Below are 15,199 nucleotides of genomic sequence, written 5' to 3'. Positions count from 1 at the left end.
AAATGTTTACCTTGTTTGGTACTTTTCTCCACTGCTGTGGTGTTTAAGCTTTGTTGCAAGTGAGGCAATGGAAACCTCGAAGATGTGAAATGGCATTTTATAGATAGACATAAAGTTGTACCTTTCCCCAAAATAAAAAAGTACATTTCATGGGACAAGATTATCTGTCACAAACATTTAGTCAGGAACAACTTAAATGTGAATTTGGTGTCAGGAAAGTCAAAGAAACTTCTAAAATTCACTCACTTTCTACCATCAGGGCTTTGCTTTGTTAATGCACAAGTACTTTGCTAATAATATGATAACCTGTCTAGATGTTGGAGAGTGACATGACGCATGTTCCCTGGCATATATAAATTTCCTGTTATCATCTTTTCAAACTTGTTTTTTTTTGTTCTGAAAGATCAAATCAGAGGCACTCGCTCTTGCAAAACACAGCTGTCAGATTTTCACGGGGCAGTGTGAGACTGTCCCTCTGCACACACAAAACTCTGCCTTTTATTTCACCAGAGCTCATAGCTCTAGCTCCTTTTCTCTTTCTTGTGTCACTCACAAATTCAATTTCCAAAGTCCAGCTTTCTGTAAGGGCTGGGGAATACTTGCCCAGCTTTCTTCTTCATTAGACTTTCCCTCCCAGCTGACATCAAAGAGGCACCCCCAGCAATGGGAGGCTCTTCTTTTGGGAGAGGTGCCTCCCCCAAGGCACAGCGTGCCCTGGATCATGCCACCACCAAGGAGGATTGAGAGAAGAGGCCTCAGAACTGTGCAGAAACTCTTGTGATAGACCTGAAGCATCTTCAAGGCCAGAAAAGTACAAGGGAAAACAAGACTATCTCAGACATATTCAGTCTTTGTCCTGTATTTATTGCACCTTTGAACACCTGCCTATTCCTGGTCACTCACCAGAATATCCCTGACAGGATATTCCTCTCCAGAAATATTTTCCTCTACCTTTTTCTCATAAGATCTCACACATAAGTCCATGTATCCATATACATTTCTGTTCAAATTATTTGTCTCAGTTGATTTTCTACACTGTGGAAGGGCTGAGGGGGAGACAAGAGAACAAGATTTTTGAGTTAGATACTTTCCTTCTGGAGACAAGTTTTTGCCATTTTTATTGTCAATAAAGGGTGAAAAAAAGATAAACTATATGGTAGATCTCATGTTGAAAGAAGAATCAATGCTACAAAACTACAGCAGTGTGGCCTAGAAGTTACTCAATTTGAAAGTTTCATCCTGTGCTCATCAGCAAAAACCTTCAACTAAAATATAGCAGGCAAAGCCATCTTGTTGATCATCAGCCAAGCATGTTCTTTTGCATAATCCAGAACAGTTTATCTCTCGACTAAACTTCAGTCTCAGCATATTTCCTACTATCATAGGTTTTCTCCCATGCATTTATTACTAGCTGTTACTTCTCTTACAGTTCTGATCAAAATAATGTGCTTATGTCCCTGCACCAGCAGGGTGATCCATATTGCACCCACAGCAAAATAGGACAGTAGCTTCAATGCTAAATTAAAGTGAGCTGCCCGTGATCATTTGCAGTGATAGCTCTGGGGTATCCAGCCTTCTTAGACAAACAACCCATCCCATTGATGTCCTTTATTCTTGTTTGGTGTCACAGCTTCCAGGCAGACTGAGTGGATTTGGTTTTTTGGGGGGACAGCTATTTTTCTGCTCATGATGTGAGATAAAAACTAGTGTCCATGTCTCTCCGCTGTGCTGATGAGTTACTCAGAGAGCTGGTCACCGTGGCTGACAATATCAGCAAACACAAACAGCTTTGGAACCAGACCAATTAGACACATTTTGTAATTAAGGACTTTGAAAATCCTTTAAGAAGCACAAACTGCAACATTTTCAAACTACATGAGGTGGTTAATTTAAAAAAGTTAGTTTTTTATGTTGTGCATGTTGGGTTATGACATTTTCCCTACTGAAATAACTACAGATGAACAAGAGGGGTTTTTGTTAATTTCCTCAAAGTTGCTGAGCTAAATTTTAAATCCTAAAGTAGACAGAAACATACTTGGCTCTGTTAGCCATGGGTAACTTGGATCACAGTACCTTCAGTTTGGGTGGGACCTTGTTGTTTAAATCAGCATTCAAGATGCCAAGAGGAGTCTTTCTGAAAATATGGCAAATACTTCTTCTCTAGAACACTACAAAGATTCACGATTTAGCCCACAATAAATGACAATCTTTGCCTCAAAGGTTTTTTTAAAAGACTGGTGCCTACAACAGCAAATCTTAACATGTGTGTAAGCACTGGAATGATTAAGATGTTGCACTTTATCTTTTTTTTTCTTTTACAATTTGAAAAAATACAGAGAAAAGCCACCTATCACTGTTCAGAAAGAACACAGCAATACCCATGAGTTATTTGTTAATGTTCCATTTTATAAGGGACTTTATTCGTCAATGTGATGCCTGAGTCCTAAATCAAATACTTGATTAGGAAGGGAAAATCCACAGGGTATAGAAAGAGATGGAGATATCTTTCCAATATACCACTCTGTGGCAGGAAGGGTTAATCCTTCAATGAAATTAAGACATTGGAAAAGCAGAGCTCTGAACCTACACATACTCTCCTTATGTGTCTGGTATCTGTCAGATACATCCTACTAGGGAGACAGCCTATAGGTGCATATTATTTTTCAATCAGAATCTATAGAGTTTTTCTTAGGAAAAAAAATGATTCAGTACACTACATTGCTTGTTGGGTCCCTTATCTTTGTCATTTCTTTATCAACACAGGCTTTAAAGTGAAAACATTTTTCCTTAGATAAAGGAACATTTTGATTCTCAAGCTGGCAAACAGCTTCAGTCATTCAACAAGTGTCCCATTGGTATGGAAAGCCCTATCCCACCCGGTTCTATCTTCACTAACAAAGGTGTGGGAAGAGGAGAGCATCTGCAGGCTCTGCTTTGGATATAGGTATGAGAATCTATCCCAGCTCTGCCCAGAGTGGCAGACAGGCATGAAACTCTGGACAGACAGATAAAATCTTCTCCTCCTGCTCCTGTGTAGTTCAGCCTGACAGCAAGAGGTCAGGTGACAAAGTACTGACCCAAATGTGCTGTGGAAGGTTGGTAGCTAATCCAAGAAAAGGAGAAGACAGCCTTTCCTGAAGGAATTTATTTCCCGCCCTACAGCTTTCCCCTTGGGCGAGTGCACAGACCGCCCAACAGAACCTCCTGTACTCCATCCTGCAGCACCTAAATGCTGTCTCAGATTTTTTCCTAAATTTTTTTCATTTTGATAAATATTTTACACTTTGTATCAGCACTTCACTGGAGTCTGCTGTTTTGCATGAAGGGGCTGAGTACGAAAGCGAGCTACATTTCAGAATGCACTGTACTCCCCTGGTCTCCCCCATCTCCTTCCTTCTCCTTTACTCAATCTCATCTGAGTTCTTTCATGCTTTATAAAAAACATATGGTAATGGCTTTCACAGTAAGTTCCCTATCAAGATAAGTCTGCTCCAAGCTACACAGCTGTGTTTTAAGCTGCTCGTAACTGAAATCAGAAAGAAACAGGGTCAAAAAAATTGTCAGCAAAATACAAGGCAATGGAGTGTGTGGCAGGTTCTGTGAGCAAGAGAAGAAGAGCAACACTGCTATATTTGTTTAAGTACAAACATTTTATAACCATAATAATATTCAGTCCAAGCAGTCACTGGTTCAGTTAAGGAAGCAGATTCAAACCCAGTAATACAATACATCCATTTTTTGACCTATATAGTGAACACTCTCTTTAGCTTCTGAGCTAAGTAAATCTGGACCTTATTGTCAGGATAGAAGCAGAAACTCCCACTCACATTACCAGGTACTTCCCAGTCCCTCCTGGCTCTAGCATTGTTTCTCAGTGGAGTTTCCCAACACAGAGGGGGTTTCCACATCTCCTGTCTACTCATGAGAGCTTCCCCAGCTCAGGAGGCCTGACTGTGCCCGTGGGTAAGCAAGAGGGGAGGAAGGTGAAACATGATGGAGTTTCTCCACAGGAGGGGTTTCAGGGCGTGATCTGTTTTTTTGAAAGATGACCAAACCCCATCTGCCAAGCAGCCAGCTGCATTAGCTAGAGATCATCTTCACCTGACACCTGCAGCAGTACGAGATCAGTCAGCCAACCCAGTCTGTGACTTTGGTTGTGATAACAAAGACCTAAAGTTCCATTGGGTCAGTGTTCAAACCACATCCATGTGCCAAGGAAATCACTACATGACAAAACCAGCATGGCTACTGCTCTCCCAGAGAAGATGGATAAGCCTGGAGGCTCCTGTTCACAATACTACCACCTAATATATCTGTATCTATTCACAACTCACAATTCATCTAGAGCCTGAGCTGAAATGCCAAAGAAGACAAGGGACAAGCCTGACCAGATTCATCAGTCAGGATCTTAAAAGGCAAATATAACACTAGAACCACGTCCTATCACTATTTTTAAAGCAGAGGTCCCTACTGCAATCAGGGTCTATCATGAATCAGTTTTATTTATCCACTGGAAAGATTTCTAAAAATCTGACATAAATGTCCTAACAGCCAGCAGATTACATCGTAAGCACTATGAGCCAGAATACATTATACTTATGAATCAGTGTTTTTCATCACTGAAATTAAAATTACCTTCTTACATGGATCCAGTCTGCAATCTAAATAATGGCTCCTTATTTTATCATGCCCTTCCAAGCCAATGCCATCTCCAAGACTACCATTCTACTCAGCCAAAAACCACTCTGCCAAATTAAATCCATCAAACACTTTCCCCCAAGGTCAGTAGAGATGCTGTACCCAAGACGACAGGAAAATGATTCACACTAATACAGAACCTGTCTGTTTGTTCATGCACCACAATTTCCTGTCAGTTGAACTGCTGAGGCCCTCAGTGAGAGCAGCTTGCAGAAAAGCCACCACATGCTGTGTGATCTTACCTTCCGGACTTAGTGGCTCCAAACTGTCAGAGCAACGAAGAGCTCAGCACCCACAAATCCAACAGAGAGGGCAGAGTTCTTAAATAACCCAAATGCCTTGAAGGGCGGAGGAACTGCAGACAAGGAAACACTCCCTTCCTGCAGCACAACTAGGCAAGCCCAAGAGTGCAAGCCCACGACAGCCCAGAGAGGGAAGTGAGCATGACAAAATCCCAGAGTGCAATAGATTTTTTGTCTTTATAAGGAGATGAGGCACCTCTTTAGTTCTCCAATAGTCGCTACCTCTTTAGTTCTCCAATAAGGGCTGCTTCCTCTTCCTACCACTCTTGTTCATGGAACACCAACACATGAACACTTCCTCTCTTCCCTGCTAGGGAAGCCACATTTGGAGCATGGAACAGTGAGGTCTGCAGTGACACCGCAGCCACCACGCAGGGCTGGGGCACAGTCACCAGGCACGGAAACTCCACAGCATTGCCACGCAACCTCTGCCAACATTTTACTGCCCTCCCTGTAAAAACTTTTTCCATCCAAGTGGTTGGAATTTCCTTTGATGCAACTTGTGACCTTTTCGTTATCAATGTTCACCACTGACTAAAGGATGGCTCCATCTTCTCTATAAGCTCTGATTAGGTTGGTGTAGACGCCAAGATCCTTCTCAGCCTTCTTCCAGGCTGAACAAGCTGAGCCCTCTCTCCCTGTTCTCTGATCCATCCCAGTACCATCCTGGTGTCTCCCTACAGTTTGTCCAAGCCTTTATTGAACGGGGAAGCCAGAGAAAGGTCACAGCACTCCTCACACCACCTTGCAACTGACACATTTCAAGGACACTTTCCCAAAGCAGTGAGGGTCACATGTAAAAGTGATTGATAGATGCAAATATAAACTATCTTTCAAGCCCTGATCTTGCAGCATTGCAGAAGCCTTAGATCTGAAAACACAACATCAAGAGAGAAAAGTTATTAATCAATCCCACAGGGATTTTAAGAAAGGTCCTGTCTTAACAGAAAGATTCTTGCCACTTTCCACAGACTGAAGAATAATCCTTCAGCTTTTCCAACAACTCCTGTTCTGACTTTTACCTCTGAAAGCAGGCAGGTGAAAAAAATTACCAAACTGTATGTCTTTAATGAAAAAGCTGTCATTCACCAGACCAGCTGGACCATGAGCTACATGCTGTTGTAAAGAGATTCAAGAAAGCCCTCTCATGAACCAATCTCCATAATTAAGATCCATCCTTGAATCAACATACATTTGCTCTATTCAGAAGTACGTTGAAACACGTTTCAGGCATTTTTGATTACTTACTTCTATTTAAAAAAAAAAATCTTCTGTGGTATTTCATTATTTGATAGGCTGTACCACAGCTCCTCTTCTTTGTTTTCTAGGATATTTTACGCCAGCTTGATGGTTTGTCCCAGCTTTTTTCTTACAGACCTTTTCCAAATCCTTAATTACTTTTGTTGGTCTCTACGACATCCCATTAAATGCTGCAATGTCTTTTCTGAGCTAAGGAAGAAGGCACCAGAGGGATGTGTGCTCTAAATCTAACATCTTACAAAGAAAAACTGAGGTGGGTGTTTCCTTTACCAGATACGCTTGCTTAACACTCTTAGCACCCTCTCTCGAGTTGTTACAGCTTATGCTGAAGGTAGGGGAGGAACACAGAGTTTCCACCATGTTGTATACTATTTTATATTCGTGTGACATAGACTGACCTCAACACTGTGTCCTCAGCACTGATTCAATACCAGCACATCCCATAGGCACCAGCTGTGTTAAAGAAGTGTTCAAACAAGCTTGGAAATACAAGGACAGCAAGGATGAGATTTAAAGTATGATGGATTTATAAGGCAGACAACAACAAAAACTATATTTGCCACGTGGATCATGAATCCCTTTTTCTGCCTCATTTCAAGACCTGCTGGATTGTCACTGTACAGCTAAAAATGCTGTCTCACCAAATATTATTAGACTTAGGTACCCTTCACACACAACCCCAGCTGAAGCCCTGTCAGGACACACTATTCAAACCTTGCTCTGTGCCTCCTTGAAGCATCACACAAATAACAATTTTATTGGGCAGCACCAAAACATCTTTAAGTGGGATGGTGAAATAGTTATCTCCTACCTGTACCTGGTTAACTTGTACCTGTGTGGTGGATGTCTGTGTTATTGCTGACAATGCAGGATTCCATGAGAATGATGCCTCTAAAGCAATTTCTTAAACAGGGCAGGATACCGCAGTCTATTACTACACTACTGGTTTCCTAGAAGGGTGTTGAATTGTAACTCTCTAGTACAAATAGCTTGCATTTTGCCACAAAGTATGCTTATGGCTAGGAACAGGCCAGCTGGTGTTAGAACAGGCTGTACTGTGGGACTGAGTTAAATGTCCATTACTGTCCCACCTCAGAAAAACAATACACTTGACCTACAGCTTCAGTCTTAGAGCCAAAATATCCATGGAGCTGCTTTGAGATTTATGTGCATGAAAGGTAAAAAAAGTGAAAGGAGGTGGTCCTCCAATTACAGGAAAAGACATCAGGAAATGTCAAAGATGATTGTCTATAAATTAAGTACCATAAATTAGCATATACTGTGTTCAATCACTTGCAGAGGGAGGACTATAACTCTTAACAGACCATGCCCCTGAGACACAGCTGAGAAGGTCAAAACCAGTATTTTCCCCCTGTTGTCACCACTACAACACTTCAAAAGTCTTGCCCCTTCTTGTCCCTGTGCATGAAGGACCTTTCTTTCCAAGCACTTTTAGCAGTGCTGACACTCCCATCCTGCTGCCTGTGTAATGCAGACACACTTCACTGCAGATCAGCCAGACTGTGTCACCACAGGCTTCAAACCTTTCCACGACTTTTCTCTCCCTCACCCCTGCTCCCGAGTCAGCCCCACAGCTCTGAGTGACACAGCATTTTCACTTCAACCTCCTCACCAGCCAACAGACTCCCACCTTCCTCCCTGTCTCCCCTGGGTGCCCTGGGAAGCCTTGGGAAGGGCAGAGGCTGTCTCTGCTCTCCTGCCATGAGGCATGTGTGTTTCTTAGCAAGCTAAGTGACAACCTAGAAAGCACACAGGAGCCAGTAATCCCACTTCCACCAATGAATGGGAATTACATTTGAAGGATCTGGGGCATCTGCCCAAGAAGAGGCCCACCAGCTCCATCTGACTTGGCAGTGCTGTGTTCTGGCAGCCAGGGGGTGGTTTGCAGGGATCCCCAACTGAGGAGGGAGCTGGGGTCTGCCATAGGTCAGTAGTTTCCTTCGGGCACTAGGGAAGTGTATTCCTGTGGTGGCCTTCCCTGGCACACCCACCTCTTGGCTCTCACATTTTTAACTGCTCGCTGCAATCTCCCAAGAACTTTGCCTTCCTGCAGGCCACTTCTGCTTCAGGAAATTACTTCCTCCAAAAGCCATTACTTTGCAAAATCACACTCTCATAATGCAAGGTCTTCTTTGCACAGCTGATATGGTCACAGGTTGCAGACCACACTCTGGGATGGGAAGAGTGCAGTAGGGAGCAGAGTTGGGATGCAATGCAGATCTCCAAAGCTGAATGAAAAGAGCCTTTGGGACTTCAAAAGCTCCTTTGACCTAGTGACAGCACAAATTTAAATTAACCCTTTGAGGGGAACATCCTGGTCTGTGAAAAACTAGGACAAATCAAAATAATGGAAATTATTTTTAAATTATCTCCTTTTAACAAATAATATCTTGCTCATATATAAGTACAGAGCTGTATCACTATTAGACCTGATCTAATTCCCACTATGGTTTGATACTATCTGAATTGCACCTTTATTTTGTGTGATTCTATCTTTGTTCCTCTGAAAGTCGGTGACACTTCCTGTAATCACTAGTGATTTTGGCTCTGAACTGCCTCTGAATATGGACCCTGAGAACTTCAATGCTGTTGAAAGATAAATTAGTCTTTGTGAAGCAGGAGTCATTACTCTGATGGCATGTGCTCAGGTGCAAGTTGATAATCTGACCCACTGCTGGGTCTGTGTTAGCAGCATACCCTGAAATGCCACCTGTGATCTCTGCAGGAGAGAGAATACTACAGACTGGGGCTTGGCAGAATGCATGTGAAACTCAGACCTTTTACACTGTATTCTTCCTGCATTATAGAAAAAGCCTTGAGCATCCAAAGCACTGCTGGGTGATCCCACTGAAGCTGTCACAACATGAATACTGGGGTCTGTTGGGGGTGGAGTCATGATATCATGAAATACCTCTTGATGCAACAAGAGCATCTCATTCTTTCTCTAAATCTCTTCATGCAGGAAGGAGTGGGGCGGATCTACTCCTGCCAGAGCTTTGCCTCCAGCTGGAGTCTGCCGCCATGCCCTCCCTGCCTGAGAAACCTGGTCTCTGACCCTCACTCAGCCCCCACACTCCACGGCAGGACTAACCAACCCTTGTGTGGGCATTCCCAGTGGCACCTTGCATGGCTGCTGCATGGAGAGGAGAGGCAGGTGGGGTGGAAGGTGATGGCCCATGCCATGCACACAGGAGTGAATGAAGAGAAGCCTGTGCCACACAGCAAATGCAGCAGCTTCGAGAGCCCGTCAGCAACAAGACATTTATGCTTGGTCAGGGAGGGACACCCAGGCTTGCATACTGGCAAGGCTGGAGAAAGGAATGTAGAAAGAAGCTCTGCCATAGTGAAAAAGCATGATTTTGGTAGGGTAATTCTCAGATCAGCAGCTCTCCAAATCTCACCCTTTCCATTGGATCCAGGCACAGGAATGACCTGGAGGATAATGGCCTATTAAAGCTAGGCTGGGAGGTTGGTTTATGGTTTCAAATGCTTGCGCAGCTTTCAGTTTCCAAAACCTAAACTCTATAACCAGTCTTACAGTCTTCTAAGGAAATCTTTATTTCAGTATCACTAAGATCTGTCCTATTTGTGAATCAAGATGAGCCACAAAAATCAAATAAGCTATGAGTAGACTGTTTTCACAAAGCAAAGCAAGAAGGCCACTTCTAACCAGGGGATACAACCTGCAAGCAGCATAGGAAGATTTACACTCCCCAAAACCTGTGCGCAGGATGGTTCCAACAGAACAGCCCCCACTGGCAAAGGAGGGGACAGGGGACAGGGCAAGGGCAGATTGCTGGTCTTGGAGCAGGCTGTTCCCTCAGCAGAAGTAGCCAAATATCCCTGTGAAACAAAAAGCAGACAACTCTGAGGCCACAGATGAGCTTTGAACAGTTAGATTTGTTACCAAACTTCCCAAGTCATTTGTTTCAAAGAGATCTCTTGTACTGAAGTGACTGAGTGGGTCTGAAAGTTTTCCTTGTGGCTCAGTCTCAGGCCCTCGAAGAGAGTTTAGTCTTACTTAAAAGTCATAAGGCACAAGATTAATTTCCTGCAAGCAGTCTGAAGTTTGAAGGAAAGGCATTTAAGCAAGTGAAAAATGAAATAGCTGGGGCAAAAACACGCTGTAAAATAAAAGCAATGATAAATAAATAACAGGAAAATGTACACCTCACTTCAAATTTAATGGGTTACACCCAACCATGAATTATTGATCAAAACCATCCATTTGCTGCTAAGGGGAACACTAGTGAAATATTAATAACAGTGCATGAGCTAATATTAGGTTCTACTTGGTGAGAGAGTGACAAGAAGAGGTTGGAGAAGCCTGGCCACTCTCAGGTCTGGCTGCAGTGGGAGAAGGGGGCACCTCCAAGGCTCTCCCAGGAAAACAAGCAAGTCCCCACATTCCCAGCAGAGACTGGCAGCGACTCTTCCAGCTGATAAACCCATTCCCAGACAGATATGAGTCTAGAAGTGTCACTCATAGAGGCTGTTGCAGCAATATTATCCTGTTTTGGTAGTCCCACAAAAGAAAACCAGTGTCTTGGTTAGACCCTAACTCAGTCCAATGAGTTTCCCAGTTTTCCTGGTTTTCTTTCAGGAAATAATTTGACTTTGTGATGGGAGGAAATACATGAAAATAGGACTTTGGTGGGTCAGCTGGCCAGAGGCTTACAGGAGTAAGAAGCATGTGAAACAGATGGAGAAAAAAAAGTAAAATTATTTTTAATTACACTTGTTATATCAGTTATTTTTGCAAAACTGTGAGGAAACAAAGTAATGATTTTTGAGAATCTGATCTGGCAGAAGCTGACTCTTGGTTAACCAACCGTCTCATGTACTTTCAGCCTCAATCTCACTCAGTTTTTGGTGAGTGAATCACAGTCAGTTTTGACACAGTGGCTGAATGGGCTTTCCCAGGGCCCCTGCTCTGCACAGGGTGGCTGTCACAGCCAAGATAAAGCTGTTCTGCTGCAAACCCAGGCACTGCCAACCCACTGCCAGAATTTCAAGTACCTGTCTTCTGCTGCAAACCATGGCAGGAGAAAAAAACTGCATGACTATAAATTACACTGCTCTCCTGAACAGCAGGCAGCTTTTTGCCAAGAAAAGAATAATCCAATTTTCTTTAGATACAGATGAAAATTTGCACACAAATACCTGCAGGACTGAACAAAATGTCATGTGCACATGGGTTCACTCACATATGTGTCTCCTTGAACACTCTCTTATTATGTTCTGACTTTATAGGTTTTTAAATGTTAGAAATTTTATATCCTAGGCTGTCTGCTCTGTGTTTTTCTTAGTTTTCACCTTTTTCTTCTCAGCTTTTTAAAAAGCTATATTCTTGTATATCTTCTTCTTTCTTTGGCATGTTTCCCTTTATTATTTCATTTTTCCTTTGCACATTTTCTTTTTTCTCCCACTTTTCCATCTACCTCTTGTCATTTCCTCACTCCTACCCTGGCAGTTTATGCTTGCTTGTTCTCAAGCTCTGAAGCAAACATTCCTCATAAAAGTTGTAACTGTGTTCAGAACAGAATCTCCACTTCTTGTTTGCAGCCTCTCATGTGCAAGACTGAGGCCCAAGCATTGTACTGAAGCTGCTACTCAAAAACACTTATAAGCAGTTATTAGTTCCCTGTCAGGACAGGAAATTTTGCATAACACAGAAGGAACTTGCTGGGTTTCTACAGCACATCCAAAAAAAAAAAAAAAAAAAAAAAAAAAAAAAAAGAAAGTATTTCCCCCTGCACCACCAGACTGAAGGGGCTTTGTTTCTTGCCTTTGTTTCTTGCCTTCAAGCCTTGCCATGGTTGTGTTTGCAGAGCCAGCCTTGCTTCTGGAGCTTCATCAGCAGGACCTGTTATCTTCCTGCAGGTAAAGGGTGAAAGTCAGCACTAGGTTGTCCTTGCCCTGTGCTGGGTGTCAGCCTTTTGCTCAGAAGGAACATGTCCTTCATCTGCTGTAGTTGCAGGATAACAAAAAAAGATTGCATTTTTTGCAAAAAAGAGGGGTTTCATTGGTGGAGGCATCATATGAAACTCAAATACAGGTGGGATCTCTCTACAGCTGCATGAAAGGAGGTTGTAGCCAGGCTGGGGTCAATCTCTTCTCCCAGTTAATAAGTGACAGAACAAGAGTAGGTGGCCTCAGGTTGTGCCAGGGGTGGTTAAATTGGTTTTTAGGAAAAATTTCTTCCCTAGGCAGGAACAAGCTGCCTCAGGGACATGGTTTAGTGGTAGACTTGACAGTGCTTGGTTTGCCATTGAATTTAATGTTATCTTAAGGGTCTTTTCCAGTCTGTAATTCTATTATTCTATTATTCTGTGATCTGAAGTCAGGTTTTTCACAAAGTTCCTGAATTAAACAAACTCTACCCTGTTACGTCTCTATTTTTATGAAGGAATGTGAACAAATCTAATCCACCTAATGTTTTTACATAGTGATTAACTAGACTTCTGAGTCAGAGCTTGTAATTAGGATTAATCTCTTCCATGACACATATAAATTAAAAATACAAGAGGAAAAAAGCTTTGGAAGGGAGAAACATTGCCCCCTCTAGCAATGACAAGCACTGATTATAACTGGCACCACAAAAACCCAGTTATGATTCCTTCATATTTTCAGCATCAGTGTTGCTGGTCTCAAGTAAGCAAAAATAATTTTTTTCCTTGATGTTTTGGTTTGTTGGGTTTTTTTAATTCATCTTCCTGGTCAAACACCTTCCTCTCCTATTGGTTGACATTGATATTTCTTGGAAGATCCGCTGAGAAAAGGCTAGAAGAGATGTGAATACAGAATCCCTGCAAGGCAACTGAAGGGTATGCACCCAAAGGCATGCTCCCATTCTCAAAGTCTCTCTCTAGAGCATAGCCAGGCTTTGACAGTAATGGTGGCCAAGACACACCTGAACAAAAATTTGAGGCAGCCTGAAAAAGTTTTAGCAAACATATTTAGCACCTGACTAAGAATACAGCCAGGAAGACCCTTGATATTGGGATAGTTGTCAAGCTAGAAATCCTACAGAAGTCACGTGCTAGACAAGAGAAGACCAGACTTTAATTTTGCTCACTGCTGGTAGTGAAAGATTTTTGAGGCACCACAGAGAGATGGGAGATCCACCAGTCAAAAGCAAGTACCACAGTGAAGCGTCAGACATGTGTCAGGTGGTGTCAGTCTGATCCCAGAGATGCTGCTGGTGTTGCTCCCTATGGGTATCATCCAGGAGCTGCCTGCACTGCAAGGGAACAGGCTGAGCACATCCTCAGACAAGCAGAGGAGTTCCTTGATTCCGCATCCTCACTTAGCTGCTCCATTTTCTGTGCTGCTGTGGCCAGTGCACACTGAAAGCTAATGAGGCAAAGACATCAGGTATGTTTTCAAATGTCAGAAGACTCAAAAGAGCCCCTAAAGGACTGTTCTTGAAAAAGGGAACAAAACTTTAGCTGGAGTGTTATCTAAAAGACAAACTTGAAACAAACATTAATTGCTCTTTTGACAAAGTGTTCAAGAGGCACAGGGGAAACTGAAATGTTAAACAATTCAGTAGCAAACAAAAACTCCAAACTGTATTGATTTTGTGTATGTGTGTGTATGCGGGGTTGGTGCCAGGAATATAGAAATCAAGGCCTTCCAGGAGAAAAGACCTGTACTATCCAAGCAATACACACACTGCTCACTTTGCCCTCTTTGCTGTCACAAAGCACGGAAAAAAAACCCAAACTGTTTAAGACATTGTCCAAAAAATCCCCTGTATAAAAGGCACAAGGAGCAAGTGTTTGGACCTATTCATCCCTGCGTCCCACTAAATAAACACACAGATCACAGCATCTCTGGAGGTCACCCCTAAGCCATCAGTGAGGTCCATTTGCCCAGGCACTCACTGACCAGTAGGGAACAGGTGCACACAACCCATCCCCTAAACGAGAACCCCAAAAGGGACAGTGTCACTAGCCCCGCTTGGCTTTGCTGCCTGCTTTCTATCCCTCACAGCTGAGCAAGTGAGCAGTATGGCTTTGGAGATGAGCTCAGGCAGGTCTGTTTAGCCCCTTCTTGGATATTTATCCGTGCCTCATGCAATGAATGTCAAACTCCATCAACTCTGAGCTCAGCTGTTCCCAAACAACAGAGATTTAGACTCCTGGACACATTGAAGAGGAAGGAAATCTCTGCAGATGATACCACTGACCTGTAGGTTGTGACCTGTAAGTGGACAGCTGGTCTGTGTAGACAGCTGAGGCATTGCCACCATCCCTGCCCCTGGCCAGGCAGCTGGAGCTGTGCCAAGGAGAAAACATGGGCATGCAGGGAGCCTGGGGCTGGGATTGCCCCAGTCCCATTCTGCTGGCCACATTCCCACTGGAGCACCTGGCAAGTGTCGCCACAGGCAATACACACAGACTGGCTGAGCAGTCCCCCCAAAACCTGGGACCAGGTACAGAAAACCACATTGCTGCTTGAAGGTGAAAATGCCTCAGCCACTGTGATGTGCTGGCCATTCTCCCTGGCACATCAAGCATAGAAGAATGTGTAATGCAGCTGAGAATTTTTTTCCAGACTGCTCCTAGGTGCTCAGCTTTTCCTTCACATCTTTCTGTCTTCTCCTATAGCTGATTTCTACAAAAGATCCCGAGGACTCCAGGCACTGTGGTCCAAGGAGCTGAAGAAAGACAGAGGAGAAGAAAGAGAGATTTCCCAAAGGTCTTGCACTCTGCCAGGTGACAGAAGCAGGTAAGAGAAACCAGACATAACAGACAATCAGAAGAAAGATTTGCTCTAGCCCTATCATTCAGAGAGTTGCAAAGCATGGGGGCAAAGGAAGGAGCATCCTTAGCTTTTATTTCAATCCACTTGGCTAGCCAAGGCTAAAGGTCAGGCACACAGAAGTGGTGAACTGAGATAAAAGATTAGCA

The 15,199-nt window shown here is 43.2% G+C and overlaps 1 protein-coding gene across 3 annotated transcripts in view; it reads right to left on the bottom strand.

Moving 5' to 3' along the window:
• The window catches only part of LCP1 (lymphocyte cytosolic protein 1), a 48,526-nt gene that overhangs the window by 24,635 nt on the left and 8,692 nt on the right, over window positions 1-15,199 (bottom strand). Inside the window, exon 1 of one of the 3 annotated variants that reach the window (XM_066313295.1) lies at window positions 9,990-10,048. The exons of 1 other annotated variant lie outside the window; for it this stretch is intronic. The gene's annotated coding sequence lies outside the window, so the exon portion shown is untranslated. Of the gene's footprint in view, window positions 1-4,940; window positions 5,076-9,989; window positions 10,049-15,199 lie in introns of those variants that run through there. One more of the 3 variants, XM_066313294.1, reaches the window with a different exon arrangement.

The sequence above is a fragment of the Sylvia atricapilla genome, chromosome 2 (genome assembly GCF_009819655.1).
Source record: "Sylvia atricapilla isolate bSylAtr1 chromosome 2, bSylAtr1.pri, whole genome shotgun sequence".
NCBI lineage: Eukaryota > Metazoa > Chordata > Aves > Passeriformes > Sylviidae > Sylvia > Sylvia atricapilla.
The sequence above is the reverse complement of the archived record's forward strand: the minus strand, read 5'-3'. Positions and strand labels throughout refer to the sequence as shown.